The sequence below is a fragment of the Helianthus annuus genome, chromosome 11 (assembly GCF_002127325.2).
Source record: "Helianthus annuus cultivar XRQ/B chromosome 11, HanXRQr2.0-SUNRISE, whole genome shotgun sequence".
NCBI classification, from domain to species: domain Eukaryota; kingdom Viridiplantae; phylum Streptophyta; class Magnoliopsida; order Asterales; family Asteraceae; genus Helianthus; species Helianthus annuus.
The window spans coordinates 147,167,698-147,180,239 of record NC_035443.2 but is presented as its reverse complement, the minus strand read 5'-3'; the positions used below and the strand labels follow the sequence as shown (position 1 = coordinate 147,180,239).

The 12,542-nt window shown below is 33.0% G+C and overlaps 1 long non-coding RNA gene across 18 annotated transcripts; it reads left to right on the top strand.

Moving 5' to 3' along the window:
* Positions 1-1,209: 1,209 nt before the first annotated feature.
* LOC110937125 lies at positions 1,210-5,210 on the top strand. 18 transcript variants are annotated; one of them, XR_004871078.1, is made up of 9 exons: positions 1,226-1,365; positions 1,449-1,565; positions 1,789-1,837; positions 1,912-1,947; positions 2,046-2,748; positions 3,356-3,484; positions 4,326-4,506; positions 4,576-4,776; positions 5,024-5,210. It is a non-coding gene; the product is annotated as an uncharacterized LOC110937125 (long non-coding RNA). The 18 variants fall into 18 exon arrangements; XR_004871075.1 differs by lacking the exon at positions 1,912-1,947; XR_004871071.1 differs by having other exon boundaries at positions 1,912-2,748.
* Positions 5,211-12,542: the final 7,332 nt, after the last annotated feature.

The window sequence follows — 12,542 nt, the reverse complement described above, 5'->3', positions numbered from 1 at the left end:
TATATATATATATATATATATATATATATATATATATATATATATATATATATATATATATATATATATAGAGAGAGAGAGAGAGGGGGGTTCCTACGGAAAGTGTGTTTTTCCTAAAAAGTGTAAAAAGTCATAAAACACAATAATTTTAGGCATAAAACACACCTAAAACTCACAAATAATAGAATGAATATTACTAAAACACCATATTCAAACTCTAATAGTCCATAAAAATTTCAAACACACCATCGTAGAACTATGAATATCAAACACACAATGCTAAACAACATAAAACACAATAATATTTGTCATTCCACAATCAGAGCCTTAACATCTAAAACACAACACAAAACCCACATACATGATGTTTTAGTAATCTTCATCATATTATTTGTAGGTTTTTGGTGTGTTTTATGGTTGACATTATGGTGTTTTATGACTTTTTATACTTTTTAGGAAATTTGGACTTTCTGGCCAACTCCTATCCTATATATATATATATATATATATATATATATATATAATTTAGTATAGAAAATTACATTTATTCAAACCGTGTAATACACATATTTTTGAAGATGTAATTTTTTATTATTTGGTATATAGAATTACATTTATTCAACTTGTGCAATAAATGAGGTTTTTAAAGATAAATATTGTTTTATTAATTAGTATATAAAATTTATTTATTCAACCCGTGTAACACGTGGTTTTAAATATATAACTTTTTTATTTGGTATATAAAATTACATTTATTCAACCCATATAATATTGTTCTTATAGATACAACTTTTTATTATTTAATAAATAAAATTATATTTATTCAACCCGTGCAATAAATGAGGTTTTTAAAGATATATTGTTTATTATTTAGTATATAAAATTTATTTATTCAACCTGTGTAATACACGGAGTTATAACCTAGTTTTTTATATACTAAATAATAAAAAGTTATATCTTTAAGAACTCTGTGTATTGTACGGGTTGAGTAAATTTTATTTTATATATTAATAATGAAAAAAGTTACATTTTTAAGAACCTCATGTATTGTATGGGTTGAGCACATGTAAATTTTATATACCAATAAATAAAAGGTTATATCTTATTATCTATAATATATTAAAAAGGAGAAGTGATGGACAAAGAAGTAATTTTACTACTTATACAAGTTTTGATACATTATGTACAAATAAGTCCAAGCAGATACAACAGGAAATGGAATAACTTTTTAAGACGCTACAGTGGTAAACTTGAGAAATCCTCTTCTGCATTTAAGATCAAGAATCCCAATAGTAAAAACCGTGTATAAGAGGATGCTTGGTGTTCCAAGAATGACCTACCTCTTCAAGAAACCATCACTATCCGGTTTGTATTTGCTTTTGTTTTCTTCAACATTATCAATTGAAATCAATAGATCACAACTTGAACAAGACGATTACATCTGTTAGGTTTCCTCTCTCTGTTCTGATGAAGATGGTGGTGCCAGGAAGAGGATTGCGACTATATTACGAGTATCATCTCTTTCACAAAACCTCACCAGAACCCTATTTTTCTTTCTCATCGAGGTTTATACTCTGATAAAGTATTCACCATTTGATTTACTTCATTGTTATGTTCTTCTGAATGATTCAAATTTAAGATACGTGTTAATTTTTGTTTTGTTTAGTGTAACCTAATTTGAACGATTTGTAGATGTCTCGTATAAATGTCGCTTGAAGTTTTTGTTGATATTACAATCGCCCCATGACTCTATTTTTGTGTTCTGCAATCGCTGCATCTTTTTGTTAGATGATTCTGAGAAGATTTTGTTGATATTGGTACGGGTCATTTCATTGAGGTTTGTGTTTTTTTTTTCTGTTCAACATTTTTGGTTTGTGTTGCTTTTATAAGTTAACTACGTTTGTTTTTTAGAATTAGGGTTTGTATATGGTGGACAAACAGGTTAATGTAAGTCTCCAGTGAACTAATTGGAGTGTGGATGGGTCGATTAAAGGCTTAGATCATGGTTGTTGTTCTAATTGTGCTTACTTCTTCTCCGATTGTAGGGCGGTGGTGGTGCTATCAGATGGTCATGCCAACTCTTAAGGGTGGTCATTATTCAACCGATCCATCAACAGTGTACCATTGTTTTTATGTTTTGTCACATATTGCAAGCTTGAATTTGTGTTATATTTTATGTTGCTGAAAGGGTTTTATATATTTTTATTAGATTATTATTATGGATGCTCTGTTTCCATATAGCCACTATAGGGTGATATACCGTTTGGTACGATCAGGGAAGGACGGAATGCAGCCTTGATGACATTTTAGTTGCTTGAAAAGCTAAAAAAGGAATTACGTTTTCTTTCTTTGTTAAGAGGAGTACATCATTAAATTGAAGGTATGAAATCTGGATTTCAGATTTTTTGCAGCTCTATTAATAGTGTGCAGACTAAATTTCTATTGTAAAGGGGGTAAATTGTCCAGAAATTTAAGACGCCTTAGCAACTAGAACCGTTCATTTGCATATTCAGAGAAGAGAGAGAAGCAGAGAAGATAAAGAGAGCAACGGGGGTTAGAGAGTGAACAAGCGATTGGAGAGAGAACGGGAAAGAGACAGAGAGAGAGAGAGAGACAATGGAGAAGGGGAGACCAGGCACGGCCTCCGGCCATCCACCTTAAAAGTAGTATATAATAATTTTTATATACTTTCAGACTCCAAGTCGTAAATTCCTCATTCGTGTTTTATATTTGGAAATTTATAACGGGGTAAGGTTCTAAACATTCTTTTCCGGCGCTCACAACTTGTTAAATAAAGTTGTTTTTTATTCAACGACAAAACGAGCAATTCATCATTAGATGATAAGATTATGCTCGTTAGCGGCTTCTTTGATTGCTTATAGTTTTTACGGTTGCTCGATTGAACACTCATGGTTCTGAGATCTCAACGAATTGTTGATTATTCTGATAGATTAACAAATCATCTAGAGATCACTACCGCACAATGATTTTCTGTTTTAATTTGTGAATGTCTTTCAACTTTGAAAGAAATAGATTAATAGATCATCTAGAAAGTAGAAACTCCTTATTGAATGCCATGAGATATAAAGCATTTCTGTGGAACTTCCTGTTGTTTTCCGAATCAAAAGATCTGCTAAATTATTAGTTATCTACGTTCCATCTGTGATTTGACAATTATATAATTATTAGATGAAACCGATTACGTATTTTTTTTATGAGAGGATCTGAAATCAGACCAGAGATAGGTGGATTCATCTCTTTTTATTGGGCATATATTGTTCTGTATACAACTTTAGAGCAATTTCGTTTATGAAATTTATTTGCTCTACTGATTGTGTGCTATTTTGTTTTGTAGCCATGGGATACTTATGAATCGAACTTGTCAAGCAATCTCAATAAGCACCATGTACCAAAGAACTTCGTGGAGAAGCTTGCTTTCAGGACAGTGAAGCTACTGAGAATTCCAACTGATTTATTTTTCAAGGTGTCTTTCTTCCTTATGATATTATGCAAATGTTTATCATTAGTTAATTATCTATTTACTAAGTCCCAACTATCGGTACATAAGGCTGGTTAGGTATGGTTAGTAATATCAGAGGCAAAAAAAATTTTCCAATCCTAATTCTTCTGAAGTTGATTTTAAGACATAAGGATTGAAATCAGATGGTTCTTTTACACATTCTAATTTCTGTTTCCAGTGAGTGGAACGTCCCAAAAAAATCTAGCCAACGTATTATAATCATAAAATTCGCGATTGGAATCATAGAATTCGCGATTGATTTTCTTAACTGGATCGACGATTGGTACGCCAGCGATTTCACAGCGATCGGTACGCCGGCGATTTGCGATTGGGTACATCACGTACCAATACGAAAATCGCGACTCTTAGAGCGAATTAGGTAACTATGATCTCGGCTCCGACCCTGATGAGTTTGGTATTGACAGTAGTGCTGAGATCATACATTCCATATGATGGTCTATAAGTTTGGGTCATTTGTTAAATGCCAAACTTATTGGTGATGAAATGGGTTTGTTTACCACGGTTGGGTAAACGGGTCAAAACGGATGAAATGGGTCAATTTACCACGGTTGGGTAAACGGGTCAAAACGAGTTCATGCCAAAACGTTTCTTTATTGGGGTGGGTTAACCTGTTAATCTTCATTAAAAAAATTATACTAGACAATATATCAAACGTTTTATTTGTATTTGTTAAGGAGTCAGGTTATGCATAAACTTGTTGTGGCCTGTGGAGCAGCCTGCGTGGATTGTAAATTTTAGATGGGTTATAAAAGTTTAACATACTAACACAAGTAAAAAATTTAAGTATGACAGAGCATTCAATTCAGATGGATAAATTTACCTCGATTCGGTAGATTGCAAGATAGGCGCCATAGTCGGCGGTGGCAACGACATCTTGTGGAATAGAAGTTGGGGCTTGTGGCTGAGCATAAGTGCTTCCATAAGCATTGTATGTGCCATAAGCAACCTAAAAAGTATATCAAAAGGTGAACAAGATATCACGACTAATAATAGTAAATATGGTAAACATGTTATTAAGTTGTTTGTTTTTGTAGGCTATTCCTTCCATGCTTTTGGCGTTAGTTCTCTGCTTTGACCACAGAAAAGTCAAAGAGGCTACAAACCCGCTGGATATATCTCCACAAAAAGGGTATAAATACATATGGTATGATACGTGTGGATATGCTGTTGGATTGGTAGCTGCATTAGCAGCTGGAATTCTTACTCATTCTCCGCAGCCATCACTTCTATATCTGGTATGTTTCTGTTAACGCCATTGCACTTGTTTTGACCCTTTAGTAATTAAACGTAATGATTGAAATTGCCAATAATTGTCACCTATCTAAATAATTAACCAAATCAAGAAAGTAATTTGCATCAATTTGGTTAAATATACTTTTGTGGGTCGATATTGAGATGCTTCGTTTAAGTTAATTGGTTCAAGTTAGGTTGCGGTTAGCGTGGTCTGACTTTTATTTTCTGGTCAACATCTGATTGGTGTAGGTGCCATTGACACTTGGACCGATAGTTGTGATCTCCTGGGCACGAAAGGAGTTATGGGAAGGATCGACACCGAATCTTACAGAGAAAACACATTTGACAGAAGTTTAAGCCATGGAACATGTAAATGGACTTTGGATAAGTTAAGAATGATGTTGCTACTTTGGAAATAACATTTTGTTTAATATTATTATTATTATTATGACTTCGAATCATTTCTGCGATATATAACAAGTTGGTTAAAATGTATAAAACTAGGCTTGTTTTTGAATTTTATGAGGGGCATAATGGGTATTATATACTGGGTTTTTTGATGGGTCAGTTCGTTTTTTGTGTTTGTGTTAGGTTTTTAGGGGCATGAATGATTTACAAAGTATAGTGGAATACACCTCATTGTTGGGCCAAAACTGGTTACTTTTAAATTTCATTTTTTTGAAACCTTTTTTTAGAAATAGACCAATATGGTAATCTATGTTAAGGGTATCATACATGGTAAGTGTTGATGGTAAGTTGGTGGTATGTTCACGCCCCTTATTGTCAACTCCGCGGCAACGCGCGGGTTTCCCACTAGTATCTTTATAAACCCTGTGTATTATAAAACTTTTGGACTAAACTCACAAAATAACCAAACAATAAGGACTAAAATGACATTTAACTCTTTACATTATATTAATTTATATTTAGTGTACGTCTTTTGTTAATGTCAAGATAAATAATTTTGAAATCTAATAAATATTTCAAAAGATTATATTATCTTCTATACGAATTTGTTGAAATACTTGTATTCTATAATTCATATCAGCATTATTCATTATTGGGCTTATAACATGTTTACTTATAACATATTTGTTATTGGGCTATACTTGTGGGCTGTTATGTTGTTGGTAAGTTGTTACAGTTTGTTGCTGGGCTGGAGGTCGTTACATCAAGATATGAAAGTGTAAGGGTTGGAAGTGTAACTTGGTTGTTACATCTATTATATAATAGAGGAGAGAGAAGGTTACTGCATTATTGAAGATATTTTCTAGGGTTTCATCTTGTTCTCTCTGGATCCTTCGTACTTGTCATCTGCTGTTGAAGATCATCTGCTGTTGGTTTTAGATCTCAGTGTTGAGATCATTGTTGTATAAGAGACTGTGTTAATCTCTTGGTTATATCCTTTGTATTTTGTATTTGTATTTCAGTTTATGTTCAACAGATTTCTTCAATCTGTTGAACCTGTACTTTGTATTGATAAAGATCTCATATTCTTGAGATCTAGGGTTTGGTTGGGATCTTTTGGGTTGGATAATCAATAAAAGTTTTGTCATCTGTTTTGTCACTATATTTGGTGTGTTTGTGAATCTGTTTAGATTGATACCATTTTTACATGGTATCAGAGCTTGAATAGCTCGATCTTTAAGTTCTTGGGATATCCGCTGCATATTTCTGATTGTTTGTTTTTTGTTTGTGATAGGGTTTCTATTCTCGGAAACCGTGTTGTGGCGACTGATCTTCTCAGATCTGTTGGTTCTTGTGGTGTACTTGTTTTCTCCGGCGAAACCCTAAATCAGGGGAACTTGCTGTTACGGATCAAACTTATGCGTTAGTCTCTGAAACCTTGAAGTTTCAGGGCAAACTAACCTGAAGTGGTATTATTGGTATTCTGTATCAGATTTGTGGTTCTTGAAAACTACAGATCTGATACTTGCTGAAGACATTTGCACCCACTGTAAGAGTATTCTTATTTCTTGTTTTGTTGGTTGATCTAGTTAAAGTCGGGGTAGTGAGGACCGGCACCTTTATTACTTGTTTGGTTGATTATTTGTTGTTGTTTTTGGTATTTCTAGGTATTGGCTCCTGTATTAAGACCTGTCCAGGCACTATAAGTGATGAACCTGGAATCTGGACACTGATACAGCTTCGCCTTAGAATATTGTGTATACTTGTTGTGATCTGTGGTTGTTGATTGATTGTTTTGTTTCTGTGTTTGTTTGTTACTTATCTTGTGTGTTATAATGACTGGTCCTCAACCAGATGCTAGTACATCTCAGACTTCAATAAGTAAATTGGATATTGGAGATCCACTATACCTTCATCCTAGTGATTCTAGTGCTTTGACTATTGTTAGTGTTAAGTTGAAGGGTACTGAGAATTATTCTGTTTGGTCTACGTCTATGAAATTGGCTTTAGAAGCCAAAAACAAATTTGGTTTTGTTAATGGAAAATGTGAAAGATCCACTGAGGATCAAGTACTTGCTAGTCAGTGGGATAGATGTAACTCTGTGGTCTTAACTTGGCTTTTGAATTTTGTATCAGAAGAACTTTTTTTGGGTCAAGTTTTTTCTAGTCTTGCTTCAGAGGTTTGGGAGGATTTAAAGGAAACCTATGACAAGATAGATGGTTCTGTGGTTTATGATTTATATAAAAAGATAAATTGCATTTCTCAAAATGGTTCAACTGTTGCAGATTATTATAATAGACTGACTACCATGTGGAAACAGTTTGATGCTATGCTCAAACTGCCCACATGTTCTTGTAAAGCAGCAAAAGAATATAATGATTTTTCAATGTTAATCAAATTAATGCAGTTTCTTATGGGACTAGATGATGTTTATCAACCAGTAAGAACAAATCTTTTAACCAGAGAAGTGTTTCCATCTGTCAAGGTTGCCTTTTCTGTGGTTTCTAGGGAGGAATCACATAGAATGTCCAGTAATGGGTCAAAAGGTCAGAATGTGTCATTTGTATCCAAATCAAACCAGTCAAACCAGTCTTTTGAACCTAAGAAGAAAACTTCTAACCAAAGAGGACCTAATCCAAATTTAAAATGTACACATTGTAACATGATTGGTTATACTGTTGATAGGTGCTTTGAGTTAATTGGTTATCCTCCAGGTTTTAAAAAAAGATCTAACACTGTGTCTGGTAAAACTAATAAGTCAAATGTTGCTGTTGGGTCTTCTGCTAGTATGTCTACTTCTGGTTTACCTTTTACATCTGAGCAGATAGCAAAGTTGCTAAGTTTAGTTGGTGAAAAATCTGGTGTGGAATCAACAAGTGTAGGAGGTGAGTCTTGTATTGTTAATAACTGTGTTAGTTGTTCTAGTTCTTTATTATTTGGAGGAGTATTTAGTTGGATTGTTGACTCTAGGGCAAGTCAACACATGGTAAATAATGATAAAGACATGTTTAATACAGTTGATGTTTCTGAGTTTGATATTAAAGTTGGTCATCCAAATGGCACTAATGTTAAAGTATTAAAAATTGGTGATATCAAGTTAATGAATGACATTGTTCTAAAAGATGTGTTTTATGTCCCAGACTATCATGTAAATTTGTTGTCTGTTCATAGGTTAGCAAAGGATAATGATATTAAAGTTGTTTTTAATGAGGATAGTTGTGTGTTACAGGATTCCAAATCAAAGAAAATCCTGGTGACTGGTAGTCAGGATAGTGGCCTTTATTTTGTTGGAAAAAATGGTAATTCTGTGAATGTTTGCTTTAATAGTTTTGTTAAGGCAAGTTTGTGGCATAGTAGATTAGGTCACCCATCTGATCAAGTGCTAGCTGTGTTAAAAGAAAATTTTGATGTTAAAAGTGTTGAACATGGGCCTTGTGATGTGTGTCATAGAGCTAAACAAGTGAGAGTTCCTTTTCCACTTAGTGAACATAAAACAAAGTCTGTTGGTGAGTTAATTCATCTTGATTTGTGGGGTCCCTATAAAGTTGCTAGTTATGAGGGGTTCAAATATTTTTTAACTATAGTGGATGATTTTTCTAGAACTGTTTGGTGTTACTTGTTAATAAATAAAACTGAAGTATTTGAAAACTTGTGTAGTTTTTATGAACTGGTCTTAACACAGTTTGAAACAAAAATAAAAACCATAAGAAGTGACAATGGAACTGAGTTTGTGAATAATCAGATGAACTTGTTTTGTAAAAACAAAGGTATTTTACATCAAACATCATGTTCTTATACACCACAACAAAATGGTGTGGTGGAAAGAAAACATAGACATCTTTTAAACACAGCTAGAGCTTTATTGTTTCAGAGTAATTTGCCTCTTAAGTATTGGTCTGATTGTATTTTAACTGTTGTTCACTTAATTAACAGGTTACCCTCTTCAGTTTTAAATGGTAGGAGTCCTTATGAAATTGTTTATGGTTTTAAGCCCTCACTTATTCATCTAAGGAACTTTGGTTGTCTTTGTTTTAGTACTGTCTTGTCTGAATCTGATAACTTTGCTTATCATGCTGATAAGTGTGTTCTTATTGGTTATTCAAATGTTAAAAAAGCATACAAACTGCTATGTTTAGATAATAAAAAAGTGTTTTTCTCTAGAGATGTTAAGTTTTATGAAAGTGTGTATCCATTCAAGTCTAGTTTGAATAAGAATCAAAAGTTGTTTTCTAACACTGAGTTAAATCAGATATTTTTTTTATTTTACTGAAACAATAACACCTGAAGTTCCTACAGTTCCCAATGATGAAGAGGGTACATCTGGTGCTCAAGATCACTACAGTGATGATCAGCAACCAGTGTCACCCTCTACATCTGCCACTGAACCAAATGTTGATAATATTCAACATGAGGATGATCAGTTAGGTAGTAGTTTTCCGGGTAACACTGGTGGGGCAGAGGACACTGTAGGATCATATGATGAGACCAACCTATCTGAGGGACAATCTACTAGGAAATCTTCTAGGAAAGTTTCTTTTCCACAAAAATTTAATGAGTTTGTTGTTGAAGGAAAAGTGAAATATGGAATTGAAAAAGTTGTTAACTATGCAAATTTGTCTGTTGATAATTTGTGCTTTGTTTCATCTCTGAACAAATCTGTTGAACCTAGTTCTTATAATGAGGCTGTTAAAGATCTAGGTGGATAGAAAGCCATGAATAAAGAAATGGAGGCTCTTCATAGAAATAATACCTGGGTAGTTGTTGATTTACCTAAAGGGAGAAAACCCATAGGGTGTAAGTGGGTTTATAAAATAAAATATAAAGCTAATGGGGAAATTGAAAGGTATAAGGCTAGGTTAGTAGCAAAGGGGTTTAACCAGAGAGAAGGAATTGATTTTGGAGAAACATTTTCTCCAGTTGTTAAAATGGTTACTGTAAGAATTGTTTTAAAACTTGCTGTGAATAATGGCTGGGCTTTATATCAACTTGATATAAACAATGCTTTTTTATATAGGTCATTATCTGAAGATGTTTATATGGCTTTACCATTAGGGTATTTTAATAATGATAAAAATAAAGTGTGTAAGCTTGTTAAGTCCCTTTATGGACTTAAACAAGCCCCCAGAAAATGGAATGAAAAACTAACTTCTGTGCTACTTGATATGGGTTTTACTCAAAGTTTATGTGATCATTCTTTATTTGTTTTAAGTAAAGATGATGTTCTAGTTGTTTTGTTAGTCTATGCTGATGATATAGTGATTACTGGTAACAGTTCTACTGAAATCACAAGAGTTAAAAAGTGTTTGAATGAAAGTTTTTTAATGAAAGACTTAGGTTTGCTTAAATACTTTCTTGGTATAGAGGTTTTATATTCAAATGAATCAATTTGTTTGTCCCAAAGAAAATATTGCCTTGAACTTTTAAATGAGTTCGGGTATCTTGGGTGCAAACCTGTTGGGACACCTATTGAGCAGTCTCATGTTATAACTAGCAAAACTGAAAAAGATAAAAAAAATTTAGAAAATGTTAGTGGTTTTCAAAAGTTAATAGGTAAGTTGATATACTTATCTTTAACTCGTCCAGATATAAGTTATGCTGTACAGTTCTTGAGTCAATATATGCACAAACCTTGTCAATCACATTTAGACATTGCTTTAAGGTTGTTAAGATACTTAAAGCAAAGTCCAGGAAGGGGTGTTATGTTCAAGAAAACAGGTAATTTTGATGTATTAGCATTTGTTGATTCAGATTGGGCAAAGTGTACTATGACCAGGAAATCTGTTACTGGTTTTGGCATATTTCTTGGAGATACACTTGTATCTTGGAAAAGTAAGAAACAAGGTTTTGTTTCAAGATCTACTGCTGAAGCTGAGTACAGGGCAATGTGCTCAGCTACTTGTGAAGTAATGTGGATTAAAAATGTTTTGTCTGAACTAAAATTAAGTTGTACTCTGCCTATAACATTGTTTTGTGATAGCAAATCTGCTATTTCTATCTCTCTAAATCCTGTATTCCATGAATGAACTAAACACTTTGAATTAGACTTGCATTTTTTGAGGGAAAAATTGCAAGTGACATTATTGACCCACAAAAAATTGCTTCTGAAAATCAGATAGCAGACATTTTTACTAAAGGTTTAAGTGTTGCACAACATGATATTTTGTGTAATAAATTGGGCTTGTTTAATATGTTTGCTGTATGAATTATGGGGGGGTGTTGAAATACTTGTATTCTATAATTCATATCAGCATTATTCATTATTGGGCTTATAACACGTTTACTTATAACATATTTGTTATTGGGCTATACTTGTGGGTTGTTATGTTGTTGGTAAGTTGTTACAGTTTGTTGCTGGGCTGGAGGTCGTTACATCAAGATATGAAAGTGTAAGGGTTGGAAGTGTAACTTGGTTGTTACATCTATTATATAATAGAGGAGAGAGAAGGTTACTGCATTATTGAAGATATTTTCTAGGGTTTCATCTTGTTCTCTCTGGATCCTTCGTACTTGTCATCTGCTGTTGAAGATCATCTGCTGTTGGTTTTAGATCTCAGTGTTGAGATCATCGTTGTATAAGAGATTGTGTTAATCTCTTGGTTATATCCTTTGTATTTTGTATTTGTATTTCAGTTTATGTTCAACAGATTTCTTCAATCTGTTGAACCTGTACTTTGTATTGATAAAGATCTCATATTCTTGAGATCTAGGGTTTGGTTGGGATATTTTGGGTTGGATAATCAATAAAAGTTTTGTCATCTGTTTTGTCACTATATTTGGTGTGTTTGTGAATCTGTTTAGATTGATACCATTTTTACAGAATTGCTTAAATTTAATTTTATAATTATCTTTTAATTAATATTAATTATTTATAATTAATTAAGTAGAAGATAAAGATGAGAAAACTAAAAAATAGATGGCTCCAATGAATGACATGTGTTCTAAAGTTGGTTTCTTTTATTATCTATTATCTATATTAAAACAAAACATTTTAGTGCCACTTGGCATAATCTTAAACCTATTTGTGCCACCTGTCATCTAAATACTCATCACAATTCTCTTTTGAGCGGCAACACGTCCATTGAGTTCCTCTGCTTCTCTACCGCCTCTGTATTTAGCTTTTAACGCTCATTAAAGACTTTTCAACTTTCCATAATTTTTTGAAATCATCTTACAAAATATGTTTCGGTTCCCAAGTTTAATTGTGTTTCATCGCACAAGCCCTAGATCTATATATCCATCTGTATTCTGGGATTACTTCTCATCGATTATTACGGCAGACGAATTTTCAATCGTATCTTTTTGTTCATATCTACTTGGCATTCAAATCTGTAAGAATTTTTGGTGGTTTACAATTTTATG